Here is a 23,629-nt window from a genome sequence, read left to right as displayed (position 1 = left end):
CAGAACAGTATGTCCCAGCCTGTGACCCACAGAATACTAGTTTCATAAGATATCAATATGTGCTTCACTTTAAAATAAAATCCACAGTCAAACATGTTTGGGAAATGGAGTTAACAAAATTAAGCAGCTGTGAGTTTTTTCTGTTGCTTTTGATAATCTAATGTGCACTGTAATTACCTACAGTAGAGAGGAAGTTTATGATGATTTCCAGAATTACTTGACCATGGAACTTCTTTGCTTTAAGCAGGGCATGTTTTTTAAGCATAGAACCCCACTTCAGGAAATTCTGATTTAGAGCCAACTCTACAGAGTGAGCTTCATTTCTTCTTTTAAAAACATTAAGAACCTACTATGTGCCTGGCATTGTGTGAGGCAATGGAGAGACAGAAATAAAATTAAGTCTCTGTCTTCTAAGAACTTACAGCCTCGTGGTGAGATCTCACCCATAGAAGATTAGAAGCAGAAAACCATGGAGGGGGTCTGATGCGTCAGTCCCGATGACGAGTAATGAAGCTCTAACCTAAAGTAGAGGCAGCTTCAGGGGAAGGAGGGGAGCAATGCAGAAGGAATTTAGGGAAATTGAAGCACATTAATAGCATGTGTATTCTATGCAGGACAATGTGTTAGGTAAATGACACATTACAAATTCAACAAAGAATCTCATCAGGGCATGAATCTCCTTTAAAGGGAATTCCCTTAAGGTGACTGCAGACTGAGTTGGTAGGATGAGAGGAAGGAATGAAGTCAGAACTATGACGGTGTGATGTGGTGGAGAGTCATAGCTCCAATGACCCCCAAGAGTGGCCCCCCAGCTAAAAACCTCAGCAGTGAGGAGCTCATCAAACCTCAAAGATGAGCACACCTTCCACGGTTTAAGTACCAAATCTCAAATCTGCAAAGCCACGAAGAAGGAACTCCACTGCCAACTTGGAAGCTAGGTAAAAAGGACACTGATTGGGAGAATCTTTTTTTTTTTTTTAATTAATACGAAACCATTTTGAACCAGGAGTAAGAATATTTGAGGCTATTCTCTGCTTGAAATTTAATTATATCTCCACTATGAAAAGTGATTTAAAAAAAAAAAAAACTCTCCCATGATAGTAGCAGAAACCACAGAAGGCATTCACGGAAAGAGGGCATTTCACAGAGACCCTGCGGCTCGGAGGGTGTTCCCCCAGGGTACTTGCCCTGCACGGGCGTGTGGCTCAGCAAGCGGGTGTCCATCCGCAGAAGAGCAGAAACGTGCTGAAGTTAGCCGAGTCAGAAAACAGGGGAAGACTGATCTTCAACTGCAGGTGAACAGGAAGAAACCTCTCTACAATTAGTGCATCGTCAGCTTCAAAAGAAAAGTGCCCAGCCTGTGTGAATCTTGTGGACACGCGGGGGACAACGTCAGACACAGGAACTCATAGACACACAAGCACGTGGATGCAAAGGAAGAGGACCTCAACTGGACCTGAGATCGGTGCTCCCAGCTGAGCACTGACTGAGTGTGAGATGCTCTCCCAGGCCCCGGGAATTCGAGGAGGCAGCATCAGAGCCATCTTTCCTTCAAGACACACCTGCACAGCCTTTTGAAAGTAGATCTGAGGTTTTAAAGCATATGCACTTCAGACTGATCCAAACCAGATTTACCCAACTGACGGCAGCCACCAAGGGCAATCATTCTAGCAAAATAGCTGTGTCCGTCCTGGAAGCCCTTCAAATCTGTCCCTCTTTCTTTTTCCCCACAAATGTTTTATGCAAAAGGCTCAGGGGTGGTTTTCTCTACTTTTTAAGCAACAAATTCCATGTTTGGCAAATTAACTCTTGAAAATTTTCCAACCTGTTTCCTTACTACGGCTGTACAGGAAGAACAGAATAAATTTATCTCCCTTCCTCTTACACCCTTGTTCTCATGGTTCTGACCCACATTCCTTATTCCTTTCCTCAACCCCTTTTGCAGTAAGTATGTCTATGCCACGAACTATCACTGCTTTATATGTGGTCAGACTGTTCTTTTCTACTGCTCAAAACCTTCCAGTGGCTTCCCTGCTCATGCTTGGGAGAAAAAGAGAAGGTCCTCTTATCAGAGAGGCCTTCCCTGGGTACCTTATTTAAATGACATCCCACCCTCATCACATCCTTACCACTTGATATAATGTATATCTGTGGGTTTATTGTCTCTCTCTGCCTAGAGATTACAATTGTTTGGATCACAGAGACTGTACACAGTAGCTGCTTAATAAAATTTGTTGAATTAATAGAATGAAAGGCCTCTAAATCTTTTTTCTCTGCACAACGTGCTGACTCCCCTCTGCTATCCCCATAAATCACATGCAAGACAACCCACCTCCCCTTTTATCTACCCTGATCTGAGGACAGGCCAGTGGAAATTCTGTCCTAGGCTTTATTCAGAATTCTAGACAGAAAGCTTCTGTCCTGTATTTGTCTCCTCACAGGGAAGGAGTCAGTTTCCCTCTGGATCTGCGGCCCCTGACCACATGTGACAGACCCCAGCTGGGGCTTCAGTTTGCCCAGCACTACAGGGAACACTTCTCCGCCCCCAAAGGGAACGCTCCCATGAAGTGAACAAGTGGGAACCTAGGATTTCATAAACAGTAAAAATTTTCAGCCTTCAGGGTATGTGTAGTCACCCTCAGAGCATCTTATTGTTTTAATATGGTTGTGAACTAGAGCTCGCCTCTACGTATTTCAGGGGTCACAAATTCAAACATCCATGGTTGCCAGGCAGGTGTCATAGGCATGAGCAGAGGCTGGGTGTAACACAACAAAGATTGTGGAGACGAGGGCAAGGGAGAGCACAAACCTTGCCTGCCAGCTTTCTAATTCAAGCATATTTAACATTATTCTGTGTTGGCCAAACAAAACAGATCCTTAGGCTGGATTTAGCTCCTAGACTAGACTACAACCCCTGAGACACAGTTAACCAGCGATATCTAAATCAGGAGGGATAAATGGACCATTTTCAGTAAGATTGTATTTCTCAATCTTGGCCATACATAATCATTTGGAGACTTAAAAAAAATATTTATACTGATGCTGGGATCCCAGCCCTAGAGATTGACATAATTGTCCAGGTGAGCCTGGGCATTGGGCACTTTGAAAGATCCTGAATGATTCTATGTGCACCCAAGTAAGCCCACTCCTTTCAAGGGTCCTTTTAATGAAACTTACTATGCTGCTGGCACCATAGGTGGAGTCCACATGTACAAACGTTGCTTTTTTAATTTTTTAATTAAAGAGGGTAGCATAAACTTGGAAGAAGAGCCAGTTGGCTGTAATTGAAATATATAAACAGTAAATATTTAGGGAATAAAATATTTCACAGGAATACAGAGCATTATTAAATTCTAATATAACAGCCAATTTCTAACCAAAAGTTTTCCCAACGGTACCTCAGTAGAACAAAATGCTTCAAGCACATAATGTTCCCCCCTCCACATTGCACGGCCAAAAGAACTGGTATTATTTCAAGAAGAACAACTCATCTTCAAGAGCCTGAGCAACGTTTCTGGAATATCGACATTAAAATAAACCATATTTTCTTTAGAAGGCTCGTGGCATACATACCAGAAGGCCCATTTCAATCCAAACCCAAGGATTTATCCACAGATGTTGTAAGCAGCAACCCTCCTCACTGCCTTGTGGTGAAAATGATGAAACTGAAATTCTTCAATAGCCAAAGAATAAGGAAACTGGGCTCCTCTATGGGAGTCATAAGATGGGAAACAGGATGAAGTCAGTTTTTATGGGTTCACTTCTTTTTTGTTTACTTATGAACCACATACTTTGGGGGGGAAAAAAACCATGATTTGTAAGTGTCTTCCATAAATACTTAGGACTTCACATTCTTGGAAGTTGCTACACTGAGGTTCCTGGATCCCTTAACCGTGGGTATTGAGATGCCTTGTTAATGAAGCTAACCATATCCAGAAGCAAAGAGCTCAGGAAGCATGCAGCTCTCCTCAAATGATGCCCTAGGAAAAAATGACTATCACTCCTTATAATGATGGTAATCATGATCTTGCCTGTATCCACTCAGTGCAAGGATCATTAAAGGTCTTGCTTAGGGGAGGAAGGTATAGTTCAAGCGGTAGAGTGCATGCTTAGCATGCACAAGGTCCTGGGTTCAATCCCCAGTACCTCCTCCAAAGAGAAATAAATAAACCTAATAACCTCCCTCCCCACCAAAAAACAAAAACAAAGGGGACTTAATCAAAGGTCTTGCTTAGAATGATGTAAAACAAAATGTCCCAAAGTGTGCTCCATGAAATGTTCTCAAAATAAGGAATGTGTGGGGAAGTAAGTTTAGGAGAGGTGTGTAACATTTCTCTCTTCTGTAGATTCCAAATGCTCACCAGAAAAATGCAGGTCCTGAAAAAAAAGTTTCCAAAACAAGAATCTCAGAATCCCTTTTTGCTTGGATTAAGCACTTATTCTATGGAATTAGTGTTCGGGGGAGTGCGCTTCTGAAAACCTTTGTGTTTCGTACAGAGCATCCGGCTCAAGAGCAGGGAGCCAAGGATCTGGTCCCATATTTGATGTGAGCAGCTGTATGACCTTGACCAAACCACTATGAGCAACTGTGTGACCTTGACCAAAGTACTGAAGTTCTGTTTTCATTTTGCAAAACCAGAGGAGAAAGAATGTTGGCTCAAAACTCCAGCCTGGACCTTGGAAATTTCTGGATTCCAATAATTTATCTATCATTCAATGTTATTTCAGATCTACCATCCTTCATCCATAATTTCAAAATATAGAAGGGCTCTGAAAACCAAAAGGATTTTGTAACTGACTTAGTAACTAAACCTGGCCTAAGCTAATATATGCCTGGTTAGACACGTCTTCCCACTTAGCATGACTGTCCATCTGTTTGGCCACAGGACTATCCAGTTGATGACAGTGTGCCCAGACTCTGCGATAACTGCTAAGTAAAATAAACTTTTGCCTCATATCACTTTTCTAAAATCTAAAGAATTCTGAATTCCAAAACGTATCTGTCCCTCAGGGTTTCAGATAAAAGACTGTGGATCTATACAAACACGTCATCACACTTATCATATACCAGGCCTCATTCTAAATCTTTTAAAAATATGAACTCATCATTCCTTATAATAACCCTATGAGACAGAAACTAGTGTTATTTCTGTTTTCAAATGTGCAAACATGAAGAGGATAAATAACTTGTTCAGAGCAACACAGATAATAAGAGAAGGAGCCAAGAGTCAAATCCAAGCAGTTTGTCTCCACAGTTCAGTCTTCTGACCACAACACTAGTCTATAAGAATTTATGAGTCTCACTGAAACAACCTTTGATTTCCTCATCTGTAAAACGGTATTAATAACAATTACCTTTCAGGGAAAACTTATGGCCAACGCTCAATGGCTTTTGCAAAGGAGAATCCAGTCTGAATCATCAATAACTTTCATACGGTATTTTATTAGCCATATCCAGGACTCCAAGGGGCAATGCAGCAAATGGAAAGAAGGGGCTGGTTACTCATTTTAACCTAAAGTATTCTCACTCTCTTGTGCAATTTAGACACCCACATTAAAAAACAGTGCTATGCCCAGAGGCACATTACGGATTACCTAAGAGCACATTGCAATGTGTCATTTAAAATTTAAATGGAACACTGTAATCTCCAATCAAAGCAGTTTAATATCAGGAACTGTGAAGTTTGGGAGCTGATGTATAATGAAAGCATTGAGGGTCCTTTTCCCAGCGGCTGCTCTAGCCGGCACCCCATGATAAACACCTAAAAATCAGGCCCACAAAGCACCTGCCCAAACTGGGGGTCACAGCTGGACAAGCCACCAGGGAAGTGGAAAGGCAATAAACTAAATAAGCTAGATTTATTTTTATACCTCCCCAGGGCTCTGTATATTTTAGGGTTCAAGTATATTTTGCCTTCCAGGTGCATTTGGTTTCCATCTTTGAGTCTAATCTTTGAATCCACTCTAGTCTTACCTTCCTCCTTATTTCCACGCTACCTTTACTTCCAGTCTGTTTAGCATTACCCTCCTGACCTTAGGCTGATTGTCTTCATTAAGCCCAAGGATTTCCTCTTCCTGAACCAATGTCAGGTTACAGAGCAAGAATAATAAAAGACTGAATGGGTCTGTAGTATCATAGCCAGGGCCCCAATGTCAACCTTTTGAAAACAACCTGACTTCAGATACCCAATCCCACTGGGAGATTCAATCATAGCAGCACTGCAGTCCACCAGTTGGGGAGGACGGGGTATCTATGCCAAGAAGTGTTTTCTCCAGGAATCTTGTTTCCTATTAAAAGAATTGGGCAGAAGGAATCAAGAAGAAAAAAAGTGGCAAGTCAAATCAAAATACGATTTTTTTAAAAAGCTATTTTATCGTGATTAATCCTACTACAAGGTCATTTAATGTATTTGGGAGAAAGTGAATATACCAGCACTTTCAACAAATACTGACTGTAAAAAATAATGCACAGCACATAAGCTGGGAATGTCTCTTAAGAGGTCCAGTGATATTCACCTTAAAAGGTATAAAATACACATTTATGTAGCATAAGGAAATAATTGTAATCAGAATCACTTGTCATTAAAAGTAAAATCTTATCTATATTTTAAACATACAAACCAGCATCATTAAACATCTGTGCCTTCCTAAAGGTACTGAAAGGCTAGGCAGGAAATATTTTAAATGATGAACGTTTGGACTTTGTGGATCACATTCTCAACTATCCCAACACTAAAAACCCTCAGAACACTCCTGGGAAATAGGTAAACAATACAGAATAGTTTCTTCTCCAAAATTAAATCCTACCCCTATAATCATAACTCGTTCCTCTCCCACTGGCTCTAACCAAATAGCTATGGGAAGCCAGGTGATGGGGTTGCGGGGAGGAGGAAGGGATGACTGGGGGCAGGTCCAACCATTACACCAGTAAATTAAATAGGGTCAGCTTTGCCCAGGAACATTTTATACACAAATCTTTTCTTCATTCTGTTACCCAATCCAACAAATTAGGTCGACTAATGCCTCTACACCCTCACCATTTGCTACGCATTTCAGTATCATTCCAGTCCTAATACTATGTATATAAATAAAAGATTAAAAATATAATTTTTATTGTCAAGTAAGTATAGTTACTATGATTGATCTTGTACAGTCCCTGGAATAAGCCACACCCTCCCAAGCAAGATGGCCCCAGACCATACTGCCCAGCCGCTAATGGTGCAGACTCTTGTCTATGGAATTTCTGCAGGTTATGCTTGCCTGCTTTGTCCCAGCTCACTCAGTTTTCCTGATACATTAGCCTCTATCTTAGTCAGTTCAGGCTGCCATAACAGAATACCATAAACTGAGTGGCTTAGACAACAAATATTTATTTCTCACAGTTCCAGAGGCTGGGAAATCCAAGATGAAGGTGCTGGCAGATTTGGTTCTTGGTGAGGGCTCTCTTCCTGGCTTATAGAGGACCTTCTTCCTGCCGTATCCTCACATGTAGAGAGAGACGGAGCATGCCAGCTAGCTCTCTCATGCCTCTTCTTAAAAGGACACTAATCCCATCATGAGGGCTCCACCATCATGACCTAATTACTTCCCAAAGGTCCCATCTCCAAATACCAGCACAGTAGGGACTAGGATTTCAATGTATGAACTTTGGGGGGACATAAATGATCAGTCCATAACAGCCTCTTCTTCCCCTTTGACCCTGCTTCGTTGACCCTCTTCCTCAACTGTTGGTCAGGTAACCTGGTTTTGAATTTTTTATATTGACCTTAGCACTCCTTCACAAACCAACTTCTAGTCTCTACATTCGCAGGACAAGACATATTTTATCTCCATGCCAGCCCCATCCTCTCCATTACTTTCAGGCATGCTCTTCACCAGAGCTCTGTTCAGCAAAGGAGCGAAATTAGGCATAATTACTGAATCTTAAAGCTGAGGCTCTCCTTGCAATGGACTGAACTTTTCAGTTCCCGGTAAAGATGTTTGGTATCATAGAATTCACTACTCATACCTAACCATTAATCTCTCAGAAAAAGATACTTTTACCAATTCATTTGCTCTCAGTTCTATAACAGAAATTGTATCTTACCATTTATCTCCTCCTCCACTTTCTCCTGACTTCTGGCCCACACATTTAGATAGTTTAATTGCAACACTGATAGTGAATTAGCTTAAATTTTACTAAAATGTGCACTTGTAGAACTTCATGTGAAAACTGAAATATAATCTATAACCTTAAAATTGATTAGCAGCCTAAAAGAGCCACTCTGTTTCAGTGGACAGATTAAGTATTTAAGTTCAGCTTAAAAAACACTTGTGCCTTAAAGTCTTTAATTTTTCCATTCTGAATTCTTTCTTCCTCTCTTTGTTTACCTCAAAGAGTCCAGAGAGTCAAATTCATTTGAATGGATGGATTATAAAATTAATAAGTCATTGGTAAAGGCGATATGTACCTCAGGTACCCATGTACAATTCCTTCTATCATAAGGTAACATGTAGAGATGTGCAGGACACTCTGTAATGCATGGCTTTGCTTGGTCAGGATAACTACATAATCTTAACACCATTATCTAGACTGTGAAGTACGAACTTATATAAGCCTAAGGGTAGATTCCTAACTCTCCTGGGGGCCAGTCATAATTACCTGCCTCCCTACTGGCACTCCCTCAATCGTAGTTTATTGGTCAATGAATGGGCAGCACCACCAAGTTAGATCAGCCATAGTTCTTTCTTGGGATTTTCATTGGTGTTACACAACCACTCCAAGATGAAAAACTTAAAACTCAAAAAGCAGAGAAGTTGGTGAGAGAGAAAATACTGACATACAGAGAGCAGAGATGAGAGAGAGTTCCAATAGTGAAGTCGTTGGTTTATATTGTTCCCAAGGCCCAGCTGTTCCCAAAGCCCTCACTTTCACAGTATGGCTGTTGAATGCTACTTTGGTTCCATGAGCTTATAAATCTTTCATTTTAGCCTATGTAGGTCTGCACTTGGTTCTGACCAGTTAAACTATATACAAGTTATTTCAGAGTGTATGGGTTAGATATCACTGTGTAACAAACCACTCCAAAATGTATTGTTCATAAGCTGGGAGGTTCTTCTTCTCTCAGCTGATTCCAGGACTTACTGAGGCAACTGCTTTTCAGTCCCAAAACTGATAAACAGGTGAAGCAATGATGGACAGATAAAATTCAGTCTCATAGGAAGAACATAATCAAGTGTATGACCATCACACTCACTGTTACCACATCTGAATGAATTAAGGCAATGGTGTGCTGAACCAGCTCATACTAGCACAATGGTTAAATTTTTAGAAATTTTAAGATGGCTGCTAAATACAGCCATTATTTAAAATTACATAAATTATGTCAAAAACAAAGTTAATACTTAAAACTCACCACTTTGTAGTTACTTTATAACATTTTACTATTTTCTATGCTCTTAAAGTTATTACTATCTCTCTGTAATGAACACACTATATAATCAGTGGTTATACCAGTCACATCGGTGGCTTGAAATGGGCCATGGTAGGAGTATTTGTACCCTGGAAATCATCAAATGCTATGCTATGGACTGAATGTTTATGTCCTCACAGATCCATATGTTGAAACCCTAATCCCAATGTGATGGTATTTGGAGGTGGGGTTTTTAGAAGGTAAATTAGGTAATGAGGATGGAACCCTCATGAATGGGATTAGTGCCCTTATAAGAAGAGATCAGTCAGCTAACTATCTCTCCCTCACATGGGAGGATACATAAGAAGACAGCAATCTGTAAACCAGGAAAGAGCATTCACCAAGAACCCAGCCATGCTGGCACTCTGATCTTAGACTTTCTGCCTCCAGAACTGTGAGAAATAGTTGTTTATTTAAGCCGCCCAACATATGGTAATTTGTTATAGCAGCCTAAATTAAGATACACCACAAATCAGGGCTTTTTCCCCTTCTAAAGAGCCAACTGTTAAAATGTTTACCCACATACCACCATTTAAATTGTTTCAGATTATGAGAGTAGTACCTGATAAATCTTTTCAAGTAAACAAAATGTCTTAGGGAAAACAGCCATCTCCACAATTTAGTACGATAAAAGATAAAGCAACCTAAGAAGTATGTTTCTAAGACAACTATTCCACCGGCACATGAAGCTGACTGAGACTGAATAAGAAGTTCTACTTCTGAGAAAATTACATTGCCAAAAGAATCACCAGCTTGGATCAAAAGTGACTGTACTATTTGAGATTTAAGGCCAACTTTGGGTTTCCCAATAGTCTAAATACAGATACTGGGCTAAGACAGCATTCAGCCCCTAAGCAGGGCATATCTGCCAATGTCTTCTTCAGCTGTGGCCAAAAAGAATGGAAAAAAATAAACTCCCAGAGGGTGAATTTAAAGTTAAAGTTAATAGAGAACAGTCAAGTTGGAAGATTTCCCCCATCCCCAGGGCTAATCAAGGAACACGCCTCACCAAGCCAGGAGCCCTTGGCAATATCTAACCAGCGGGATTTCAAAATTGCTTTGGAAGAATGACTGCTGCATCTCTCTCATTCTCCCTCTCTATGCACAGAAGTGCTGATAGTCGTAGTGTTCCTGTTCTAACCTTCCCACATTCAAACCTGATACAGAACTCACCACGCACCTTCCCCCAGTGGAGAAACCATCTTCCATGACCCAGATATCCTGCCTTTCAAGTGGCTGCGGGGAAATGAATTGAGCTTGTGAGCTGATTCCTTTTAGGATGGAATGCGTTATGTTCCACATGTAGTAAAGAGAGCCAAGAGAATATTTTGTACCCAGAAGGCTTAATGGCAGTAGCCATTATTGCTGTCTACCAAATATTTTTTAGTGATTACACTTCATCAAACCCCCAAAGATGGATGTGACCAGATGACATGCTCTGGCCAGAGAAATGTGAGCACCAGTAGTACGGGTAACCTTAAAAGCAGTGAACAATTTATCATTTCTATTTTTTCCCCTTCAGCCACAATGACCAGCAATGTTCCCAACAGTGGTTATTTCATCAGCATGAGTTCTGGAGAAAGAACCATGTGAAGAAGAGCTCCCAGCCAACCCAGAAGGACACATAGCATGAGCAAGAAATAAATCTTGTGGTTTTAAGCCACGGAAATTGGTGCATAATCTAGCCCACTCTGACTGGTACAACCACAATTCCATATATTCTGGCATAGCATGCCCACAAGTAGATGGAGCTGTGTTATGTTTGATTACTGTAACACATACCAAAGGATTTCCTATCACAGACCAAGTAAGCCAAGAAAAGTTGCCAAACTCCACAAAATAGTTTAAAGCAATGTCAAAGCAATGAGGTATCAGTGGGACCAAGTTATGCTTCACTCAGGGCTGCTACTATATTGCCAAATATATCAGCTTGTCAAAACTTTACAGTGACTTTGATCAGAAACTGTTAAACATCTGACTGCCAACATGCAATTGAACTAAGGAAAAAACAATTAAATAGGAAAATGCCAACATCAAAATTGAAGAGAAAGTGTGAGCAGCTTGGCTAGTACAGAGGATTCTAGTGGCAAAACGAAACAATTATGGCTTTAAATATGATTCAGAGGACATGGATATGGAGTGTAAAGACAACTGAAGAATTCCTTAGTGATATTTTTATGGTTTCCTTCTAATGTATACAAATATTGATATATGATACAATTTATATCTAAATAAGTCATAAAAAGCTCTATGAATCACAACTCAAAGTGCTAGGAGAGCATTACATCACAGTATAATTAGCACCATTGTCTCTTCCTTCTTGGTGGTACACAGACAGTGTGTCTTAAAAAAAAAGTAGTGGTATTTTACAATCAATGAAATGAAGTAACAGAAAAGTAATAGCAGTCACTAATAATGATCATAGGATGTATTTGATGATAAATTATCACAAAGGAGCCATTTACTACAATAGGGGAAAACAAAATCTTAACATATATTGCCACATATAATATATCATATATATACACACACACACACACATAGATATAATTTATAATAGGATTCATTTTAGGGTTTTTTTTTAAACAAACGAAGAATGGAGAGAAATGCTCTTCTATAAAGATGCCCTCTTGGAAGTTGAAAGGAATGACATATTGGATGGATAAACTTGGTACCTCAATTTTACCAACCACTAACTAGGAACAGAAGTGGTGACTGTAATTCTCCCCAGGAAGATTTCTACGTAAATGTGATGAAATGCCTTTGAAAGAAAAGATGTTTTCTAACCAAAAGCATCACTGTGTCACAGGAGGGGAAAGGCCCTTAGTGTGAGCTGACACGTAGCATCCTAATTCTGACTTGGGAAGTGGCCCAAAAGCTTTGGCAGTCTTACACACGGCATGTTCAGCCTGCTGTGTGAGGTATGAGCTGACACAGGCTTGTCTGGAAACAGAGGACAATTCATTTTCAGAGACAAACGCATCAAGTCGCACAGCCACCGCAGAATTTTTTCTCATCACTACAGGTTTCGGTTTCTCCGATTCCCTTCTTCTCTGAGCTTTTATGAGTCCCCGAGCCTGTGTCTTGTCCTTGAGCCCCTAATTGTGTGTTATCTTACGTTGGTCTCAAACATGGACTTCTTTTCTGCTGCTCTCTAATAATACCGTAAGTACTTATACTTCAGGACTAAAATCATGGCTTCTAAAAGCTGGGTAGTAGTAGTAATAATAGCCAACATTTATGAAACGTTTACTTTGTGAGATTCACTATGCTATGCTTTACAATTGCTCTCTTTTGTAATTTCCATTATAATCCAGTGACTTAGTCACACAGCTGTTTAGGGACTCAAACCCATGTCCCACTGCATCACTTACTACCCATGTGGCTTCATTTGATGCATATTAAATCTTGATATAAGGAAATAAACATTTCAATGCAGACATAAATTACTAGAAACGCTGGTAACTTTCCCTAACATATGCTGCTTACCTACTCTGCCAGTCTGGACACTGGTTACCTGATTCAAATACCTCTCTTTTCCAATACTGGAGACATCTCTTAACTAAGATTTTCATACCTCCAGCAATTAAAACAAAACATTTCAAATGGACCCAATCCTCACTACAGAACTAGAACTATATCAAATATATAGTATATAGGTACTTGACTGTACTATCCATAAATTAAAGAATTTAAAAGAAAAAGAGATTGATATGGAGATTCACAAAACCGTGGGGAGCCAGGAGATGAAACAGAATTAAAATCTGAATGTAAAGGCACTAAAAGTTAAACACTTCAAGTGATCATGTCTGAGTGTGAAAGTTTGTGCATTTATGTATACTATATACATAACGGTGGTTCAAGTGCAAGCGTCCAATATCCTCCTCACTCTCTCTACGGAATTTGTGAAAACCTCAGCCAGGTGAGGTCCATGTGCCATCTGAATCAGATCATCCAAGTTGCTTATTAAGATGCACCATCCAAAATCTCTAGTGCCTTAGGTTGGACTCCCCTGCAGCAGACCCCGAGACCAGTTTCATAAGGAAACTGAGGCAGAGACGGGAAGGAACCCACGCTAAACAAGCTAGTGAACAAGTCACTGCTGTGGACAAGTGGGGCTCAATCTGTGGGTCTAGGAGATGACGCAGAGCCATGGCTCTCAAACACTTTGGTCTCACAACATCTTTGAACCCTTAAAAAAAATCACTGAGGACTCCAAAGAGATTTTCAGTTCTGTCCACTGATACCTACCATATTAGATGTTAAAACTATTTTTTAAACAGGAATTCACAAGCATACATTCCCTTAGCTATCAGAGGAATGACATGATCACCTATAGGAAACTTCACTACACCCTTGTGAGAAAAATCAGTGAAAAGAGGCACATAATATCTTGGAATTAGTTCAAAAGTAGTTCTGATCTCATAGAGCTCCTAAGAGAATTTGGGGGTTCCCCAGAAGTCCCCTGAACACACTCTGAGAGCCACTAGTACAGAACATTATCTCGAAGTTGCATCACATGAAGGATAAGGAACTGGGGTACTTATGTTCCAAGCCCCATTCATGATTGACTGAGGGTGCACTAACTCTCCAGAACTTCCAGCTTGCCATGCAAGCAGGCTGAGTATGTTTCTACAACCAGAGGGACAGTCCTGGGAGAGAGTTGTGTGTGTTTGTAGCATGGAGCCTCCGGGATGAACAGGAACAGGAGCTGCCCAGGGAATACATGCGGTGCACTGACAGCGTCTACCGCACCTGTGAATCCATGTTTTAAACAAATTCTGTCTGTGCTATGTAATGCACACTAAAGAGCTGATGCATTAGAAGCAAAATCTCCTAGGCTCTAGGAGAATCATGGCTGACTCCCTCCAATTCCTTTGTTTTCATCTTTCTAGCCTACGTTGCGATGGTTACACTTCAAATCAGAGAATTTGGTGTTACTTTTAGAGAACGATCAGCCTCTCAGACTGCAATTACTCAAAGTCCATACTTTTATTAAAACTATTGGGTGGTTCTCAAATGTATTTTTATGAGGTTTTGGTTTCTTCCAATATGCTCTACAAAAATTCTAGCACCTGTCATGTACAATTCCAGAACAGGCTGCTTTATTAATTCACTACTAAAGCTCAACCCTGTCTCTCCGGCTTCAATATCTAGTAAGCCCTGTCTGTGTGTCTCTGCTACGATGGGAGGCAAATTTATAGCCTCTGGTATTTAAGTAGAAATAATGTCTTCCAGATTGGGCCCAAGAAGAAAATGATTCCTCATTATGAAGAAATATTGTTGTCAGCCTCTAACATACTACTGTTTGTCCCAAAGAAGGGAACTGAAGGTTTCCAAATTTCTCCAACTCAGCTCACAGAAGTAGTAAAGGAGACAAGATTCAAGTCAGGCACCCGTCGTCCAGAAATAAGAGTGACTATCTGGGTTCAAGATGCCTTGTGCCAGCAGACCCTGGGCACATAAGCATGGAGAATGACGCAGGAGGGTGAGGGGCAGTGGTGGCCGGAGCCTATCTGCACCAGCTCGCGGGAGTTGAGTGTGCAGATTTCTTTCCAACTCTGCCATCAGTGATGTCTCGTTGGTAGCTTGAAACCAGCCACAGAATAAATATTAGGATTATTTACACTATAAAAATTGGGAAATCAGAATAACTCTTTTTTTTTTTTTTAATAGAATCGATTGTTCAACATTTACTAACACACCACAGGGAATAAATTCCAGGAAGATGAGGCTGTGCTGGTATCAACAGCTACCTTCTACTTGTCTGGGTATCTTCTCCAAGCCTATGCACCCTCACATCTATCCAGGACAAACACAGCTCCGTCTGAGGTCTTGAGATACTAGAATTGCTTAGTCACAAATCCTTCAGCAACACTTTTCCACTTCTAATACCCTGATGCTACAGCTCAGTGGTTCCTAAATACACAGAGGTGCACCCAGCAGCAAATCTTGAAGTAGCACCTGTCCTCCTCTCGGGAACTCTACTCACTGCTAGGGCACAAAAAGCCTAAACATCACTAGTTCTCATATCCTCCTTCTGCTGGAAGAAGGGGCGTCTCTTTCCCCAAAGAACTCCATCCTACTTGTCTCAGAATAGGAAGGGTGTTTCAGAGTCCCCAGGGTACTCTATTTATACCAGGCTGGGCGAAGAAGAGAGTCAAACCTCTGTGTTGGTTCTGATAATAGAACTGATCATTCTCATACCAGGTAGAGCTTCCTCCTTTGAAAATTCAATGATCCAGTCCCTAGAGCTGCTGATTCATTTTAAATTAGTTAAATACTAGAACCCAGAAACCTGGCTGTGGATTATCAGAAAGATTTTATCCTATATCCTCTTTCAGGTTCTCTCCACCTCTCAGAGATGCTGAGTCCTTTAGAGGAAATAAGGTGAAATACAAAGAAAATCACTGACCAGGGAACTGAGCATCCACAGAACGTGGTAGAACAGGACTAGCTCCAACCTCAAAATGAAATACAATTTTATATTCCACAGACAACTGGTCTTTCTGTAGGAAAAACAGCTATGGTCTAAGAATTGTTCTGCTGCTCAGTTTTCTTTGGTTTCTACTCACAGAACGGAAGGCCAAAAGGTCCCGAGAAACGATTTTAATTTCTCCATCAAATCGTGAAATGCCCGCGTGGTTGTGTGATCAGGAATGGCTGGCCTCTGTGGAACTTGCTGTCAGATATATTGACCATGAAAAGTAACTGCCTTGACCAAAAAAATAGTGGACAAAACAGTTTTTGGAATCTTTCCAGTCTCCTGAATCATTGACACAGCCTCTGTCTCCCTCTATGGGCCGTATCTCACACATCTCGATATTGATCAACAACTGGAACTCTGTACTAAACAAAGATGGCAAAGAATGTGGGAAAACCAGTAAGTCACATGTCCCTGCCAATACAGACCACGACTAAGGGAGGTCTGCAGTATCTCCTTTATACTCAGCTGTAATTTAGAAAAAATAGCTTTTCCATTAATGGGCAAAATCAGAAAGGTCAAAGAAAGCATCAAGTTTGACTCAGGAGGAAAAGAGCAAAGTACAGACTCAGGTGGGTTGGCTAAACATACAATTCACCCAACCTCACCAAAAAAAAAAAAAAAAAAAAAAAGAGGAAGAGGAAGAAGAAATCCATACACTCTGGGCAAAAATGACATCTCACTAAGATCCCAGTTCTCTGATTACACTCCTATTGGCTTGTTACATTAGTCAATGAGTGGATTTTAGTCCATGCCATAGTAGTACTCAGTGCTGCCTGCCTCCTCCCCACCCCACCCCACCTATCATGGTAGAAGCTGCAGCACATTACAGAGCCTTCTCCTGACAGCTGTAACCAGAAACTAAGTAAGTAACACATCTGCAGATGTGTTTCGTATGGTGTATTCTTGCCTCACAGAGGGAAAAGTCAGCTAAGCCATCCAACACCGGGTCTGAGAGTCACACCCACCAAGTGCCAAGACCCCAGGGCTGCTCCCTCTAATCAACCCAGACAGAACAAAAGGAACCAAGGACCTCAGAGGTTTGCCCTAGATGTACAGGACTGTGAGTATCTGTGTGTTTAATGCTTGATGTTATGGAATTACGGGGAGTGGGGGAGGTTCATATGCAGATGAATAGATTCTACCCTTCAACCTTTCCTTGTCTAGACTGCACCACTCCATCACTTCAATAAACACCCTCTTGACGCCACAGAAGATATTTTAAAAGGCAAGTCAGTGATTCGTTCCTCTCAAATAGTATTTAGGTAAATAAATTTCTCTCCAAAAGCAATAATTTGGACAGTTCTTAGAGTTGTCTGAAATTTTAGGGCAACAGCAAACTGCTGACAAGCGTGTATTGGGCCACTCTTAAAAGCAAAGCGTAAGGAGCAATGTGGCATTTGAGAGCCCAGTCAGAACTAGGTCTGAATGCCACGTCTATCACTTAGCAGCTGTGGGCTCTGGTTCAGGTATGTAACACTTCTGTGCTTCTGTGTCTCGTGTAGAAAATGGAAAATAACAGCTGCCGTCTGGTCTGCTGTATGAGGATTAAATAAGATGATGCACTGAATGCTTAGCACTGGCCTGACAACATTTAATAAATGATACTTATTGCTACACATCATGCACTCAAGACCCAGAAATGAACAGGAAAAAATCAGTGCTCTTGAGATTAGAGAATCTCCTAATAATCTATTTCATTGTAAGAGGTCAGATTAGATTAGAGCCTTAAGAATCAAGAGATAGTGTGAAAGAAATTTGTGAACAACTTCTGGGGTATCTGCACAGCCTCTAGGCCCCATCCCATGCATGGAGTGGCCTCCATCAGTCACATCTCTTCTGTATAACTCTTCCCTCTTGACTGTAGCTTAGTGAAGTCACTCAGGGGAAGACACTTGACCCAGGCCAGGACAACAAGGTTTTATGTCCCAGCAATTTAGACTCTCAATTGAGAGTGTGGAGCAAGTTTCCATGGATGGCCTGGAACAATAAGATGTTGACCAAGGAACTAGCACATGGAATGGAGAAGAGAAATAGGGCCTTCAGAGGGAGAGAGTAACTCAGCAGGCACAGAGAAAGCAGCAGAAAACAGAGGCGGGAAAGTGGACTTTTCAGAGGCCTGACTGTGTCCTGCTTTTAGCTTCCTTCAGACCACCCTATGCACAAAATATAATAAAGAGTTTCCCTTTTCTTGTTGATGCCAGAGCACATTGATTTCACTGCTCTCTCCTGGATAACATCGGGTGGCAGGTTTAGCCTCCTGCCCAACAAAATGATCGACTGAAACAAAGGAGCCGGGAGACAATGTAAAGGCTATGGGCTTCAACGCTTCTGGTCTTAACCAAGCAGGCTGCTCACTACACTTTTTTCAGTAGAAATATTAGACCCCACGTCACCCAAATCCAGGCCAGACCTCTCCCCTGAGCTCTATTTCTGTAAACTCAACTGCGGACTAGAATTTAATCAGCTGCATCGTAGAAATTCTTCATTGAACATCTACTGGGGAATCAAGCACTGCACTACGTGGTTTTGTTGTTTGTTTGTTTGACTGTACAGTTCCATTTATATAAAATTCTAGAAAATACAGTCTGACCTATGGTGACAGGAAGCAAATCAGTGGTTGCCGGCCCAGGGGGACAGGGAGCAGCAGGTGGAGGCACAGCAGACGGTGGCTGCACCGGACGTTTTACATACAACTGTTTTGTATGATCTTTACAACAACCCTACATGACTCCCGTTTTGCAAACTAGGAAACTAAGGCTTAGAGAGTTTAAGTGACTGACCCGGAGACTCACAGAAAGGGGAAGAACCAAAGACTGTTGGATTCTGCCCCCCAAACCTGAGCTCTTTTTAATTTTGTCTCCAGTGGCTTCTCAGGAATGTCCCATAGCTTTTGATAATCAACAGGTTGAAAATAAACTCATGGGACTGGAGGTGACACAGGACGATCCGAGTTTGAATCCTAGTTTCATTTCTTCCCAACCAGTCACTTCAAACAATCTCAGGCTTAATTTCTTCATCAGCAAACTCAGGGCAAGTCTTGCCCCACCTATCCCTCAAAATTGTGAAGAGGATGAAGTAAGGCAAAAATCTGTGAAAGTATGGCATAAACACTGGAGAATGGTGCCAATATTTACACTGCTCTTATCATTTAGGCTTTATGGTTTCACTATTTATGAAATTGAGATAAAGACACCCGATCTACATTCTGTAGAGAGTCTTTATGATGCTTAAATGAGATGTATGTGAAAACATTTTATAAATTCTGAAGGACACTGTAGGTTTAAAGGATTAGCATATGAGGTTAACCTTGAATTCACTGCATGATTCTCTCAGACTGTTTCAATACAGGTCTATGACCTCCTAAAGTTTGTAACTCTTAGAGAGGGCAGAGAAAGTTGAATAAAATCATGCCAAGGATGAAGCTCTAAATATGAAGTGCAATTTCTTTTGTGTAAACGTCCTGATCTACTATTGATCTCTGACTTTACCCGAAGCCATCTCCGAACCCTTTGTGCAGCCACTTCCCATTGTCTCAAGTGGCTTCATACTTAGCTTTGTATGTAATTTCCAGACAAGTATTTGCTTATGCACCAGCAACCCCCTACACATTGACAAGTGTCCTGTAAAGGGCTTGTCAGTTGCAACTGCAATGTAAGTGTGTGATGTTCAGCTTTTGATTGTCAAAACATCCTCTTAAAAGACATCCATCTTCAATAAACACATTGCCAGCTACCCAACTAGATAAGAGCCAGGCCACCCTGCCCATGAAGCTCCCCTTTTTAGAAAGCCCTGGGAGACCTGCATAGCTGATCTTTTGAATAACCCTACTCTCCCCTTCCCAAGTTTTAATTTTTCTTCTGTTTTAAATTCGTCAATAAAGAGTGAACCCGAACCTCTCAGATTTCAGATAATACTATAGAGCTACAGTAATCAAAGCAGCATGATATTGGTACAAAAACAGACATATGGATCAATGGAACAGATCAGAGAGCCCGGAGATAAACCCACAAACTTTTGGTCAATTAATCTTTGACAAAGGAGGCAAGAACATACAATGGAGTAAAGACAATCTCTTCAGCAAATGGTGTTGGAAAAACTGGGCAGCTGTATATAACGCAATAAAGTTACTCCCTCACACCATGCACAAAAATAAACTAAAAATGGCTTAAAGACTTAAACAGAAGATAATACATTATAAACTTCTTAGAGGCAAAACATTATCTGACATAAATCTCAGCAATGTTCTCCTAGGGCAGTCTACCAAGGCAATAGAAATAAAAGCAAAAATAAACAAATGGGACCTAATTAAAATTATAAGTTTTTGCACAGCAAAGGAATCTATAAGCAAAAAAGACAACCTACAGAATGGAGAAAACATTTGCAAAAGATGAGACTGGCAAGGGCTTGATTTCCAGAATATATAAACAGCTCTTACAACTTAATAAGAAAAAAAAGCCAATCAAAAAATGTGCAGAAGACCTAAACAAGCAATTATCCAATGAAGGCATATGAATGGCCAATAAGCACATGAAAAAATGCTCAATATCACTAATTATCAGAGAAATGCAAATCAAAACTACAATGAGGTATCACCTCACAGCAGTCAGAATGGCCCGTCATTCAAAAGTCCACAAATGACAAATGCTGGAGAGACTGCAGAGAAAAGGGAACCCTCCTACACTGTTGGTGGGAATATAGTTTGGTGCAGCCACTGTGGAAAACAGTATGGAGACTCCTCAAAAGACTAAAAGTAGACTTACCATATGATTCAGCAATCCCACTCCTGGGCATATATCCAGAGGGAACTTTAATTCAAAAAGATACATGCACCCCAATGTTCATAGAAGCACTATATACAATAGCCAAGACATGGAAACAACCTAAATGTCCATTGACAGATGATTGGATAAAGAAGTTGTGGTATATTTATACAATGGAATACTATTTAGCCAGTAAAAAAATGTCATTTGCAGCAATGTGAATGGACCTGTAAATTGTCATTCTAAGTGAAGTAAGCCAGAAAGAGAAAGAAGTATACCATGTGATATCACTTATACGTGGTTATCTTAAAAAAGACAAACTTACTTACAAAACAGAAACAGACTCACAGACATAGAAAACAAACTTAGGGCTACCGGGGGGAAGCAGGTAGGAAGGGATAAATTGGGAGTTTGAGGTTTGCAGATACTAACTAATACATATAAAATAAACAAGTTTATACTGTATAGCATAGGGAACTATATTCACTATCTTGTAGTAACTTATGGTGAGAAAGGATATGAAAACGAATATATATATGTTCATGTATGACTGAAGCATTGTGCTGTGCACCAGAAACTGACAGAACATCGTAAACGGACTATACGTCAATAAAAACACATATATACAAAAAGGTGACCCTGAAAACCCTGAGTACCTGACCTGGGACCCCATTCTACCTGGGACCACATCCTACCACAAATTTACTGGCTTAAACAATACAAATACAACACAAACGCATTATCTTACCGTTCTGGAGCCTCTAGAGAAGAATTCATTTCTTCACCTTTTCCAGTTTCTAGAAGCCACTACATTCCTTAATCCATAGCTGCCTTTCTCCAGCTTCAAAACCAGCAAAGCTGCATCCCTCTGAGCGCTACCCTGCGCTCACTTCTCCCTCTGACTCAGCCTCTTCCGCTTCCATCTTCCTCCTTTTAAGCGTTTCTAATTACATTGACTACACCTGGATAGCCCCGGCTAATCCTGCTCTACACAAGCGAGCTGATTACAACCTTAATCCCATCTGCAACCTTAATTACCCTTTGCCACGTAAACTAACACATTTCCAGGTTCAAGGGATAGGACAGCATCATTGAGGGCCACTATTCTAACGGCCACAGTGACATTTAAGCAAAAGCCTAAAGTCTGTAAGGAAGCAAACTTTGTGAAAAAAACATTTAGGAAGAAGAACTTTCCAGGACACGGGGAAAGGTGAAAGCCAAGACACTTAGATGTGTGCACGTCCTCAAATACTCAAGACAGAAAGCCTTCGTGCAGTGTTAATGTTAGTACTGAGTAAACTCAAAACACAGTAGGAAATGGATCCAAAAAAAAAAAAAAAACAAAAGCAAGGTATAATAAATTAGAAACGTAAAGCTTTGTTTTGTCCAGAAAGTTTAAACCATTTATTTCCACTACTGACAAAGGATAGTAAACCTGAAGATAATTATTTAAAATTCACAGATACCAGAGGCAACTGGCTGTTTTATCACTTTGTTGTAAAATCTCACAGACTTGCAGAGCATCATGGTTGGAAGAGACTTCGGCAGACGTCTTCTATCTCAAGCACTTAGCACATGACACATAGTAGATGCTCAGTGATTATTTTCTGAATGCTCTCAGATTAAATATGAGAATTGTAACACCGTTACCCCTTCACAACGACTCGTAGGTCCCAACCCTCCCTCTTCTTCCCAGTTATTCCATGGAAGCTACCTTATTCCTATGTGACCTCATGCGTCTACTCACATTTGATTTATCCCACCATAAGCATTTATCCCAAGCTTGGCCTTAAACGGAGCTTTTTCCTAGGATTTTGAACTTGGGACTGCAAAGAAGTCTCTGCCTGCTGGCAGAAGTTTTAAGGTATACAATTTGGGAGCTTCCTTAACAGAATATAAAGCTAGTACCCAGAGAGAAACAATGGAAGTCAGTGAATCCTACCTGGCATCACTGAGCTCCTGAATCTAATTGTTTCTGAGGCTCTGATGAAGCCTCTGTTCTTCTCAAATTGTATTTTTCACACAACTTGGAGTCCATGAGCCAATTAATTCTCCCTTATTGCATTTCTCTCACTAACAACATAGTTACCCGCAACACTAAACTCAGAGAGGAAACCTGAACACCAGATAGGGTGAAGGCTTTTATTCCACAGGTGATACCCATAATTAGTGAGCAAGCCAGGACTCAATGGAGGTTTACGCTCCTACTGAATTCCCTCTGGGATCTCCCCAAGAATAATACAATCCAAATGAAGGATTCTACCCCCAAACTATTTCCTGTACCTACTGATTTACTCATTTCCACTGCCACCTCCCTAGTCCGAGTAACCACCATTTCTCCCCAGACTACTGTGTCCTGTTACACGAGAATAAAACCAGTGTTTGTACTATTCATGCAACGCTCTGCAGTGCTTACTTTTCTGACCTCATCCAGTCCTCCTTCTGTGTATTCCAGCCATGCAGGTTTTCTTCCAGTTCCTAAAAGATGTGTCAGCCGAGGGGGGCTGAAGAGGGATTCGAGGAGGTGAGCTGCCGAACCGGGAAAATGCGCGAGGAGCCGCCATACCGCAAAACAAACTGCGCCAGGAGCCGACATGGATCTAAACAGCACTTCCTTCTAGCACAACAAGATGGCGCGCGGGGCGAGGCGCTCTTGTCCTGCTTTTAGGTACTCTGTCCGCACATGCGCAGTGTTCATTTCTTTGTCCACGAGGCTTCCATACCACCACTAACGCATGCGTACATTTGCCTTTTACCAGGTACACGCTACTGTGAACTTTGGCCTGGGCCCACGGCCTGTTCACTTAAGGCTGCCGACAGATGTGTACTTCTGAGATCCCTTACGTAACTATGTACTCATTTTGGAATATTCTTCCCTTGACCCTCTGGAACTAGTCTCTTCTCACCTTTTTATCATTATTTTATAATAA

At 41.0% G+C, this 23,629-nt stretch overlaps 1 pseudogene; it reads right to left on the bottom strand.

Moving 5' to 3' along the window:
• The window catches only part of LOC102523140, a 156,849-nt pseudogene extending 133,572 nt beyond the window's left edge, over positions 1-23,277 (bottom strand).
• Between the last annotated feature and the right edge of the window lie 352 nt (positions 23,278-23,629).

The sequence above is a fragment of the Camelus ferus genome, chromosome 25, assembly GCF_009834535.1.
Source record: "Camelus ferus isolate YT-003-E chromosome 25, BCGSAC_Cfer_1.0, whole genome shotgun sequence".
NCBI classification, from domain to species: domain Eukaryota; kingdom Metazoa; phylum Chordata; class Mammalia; order Artiodactyla; family Camelidae; genus Camelus; species Camelus ferus.
This window is presented reverse-complemented; position numbering and strand designations above follow the sequence as displayed.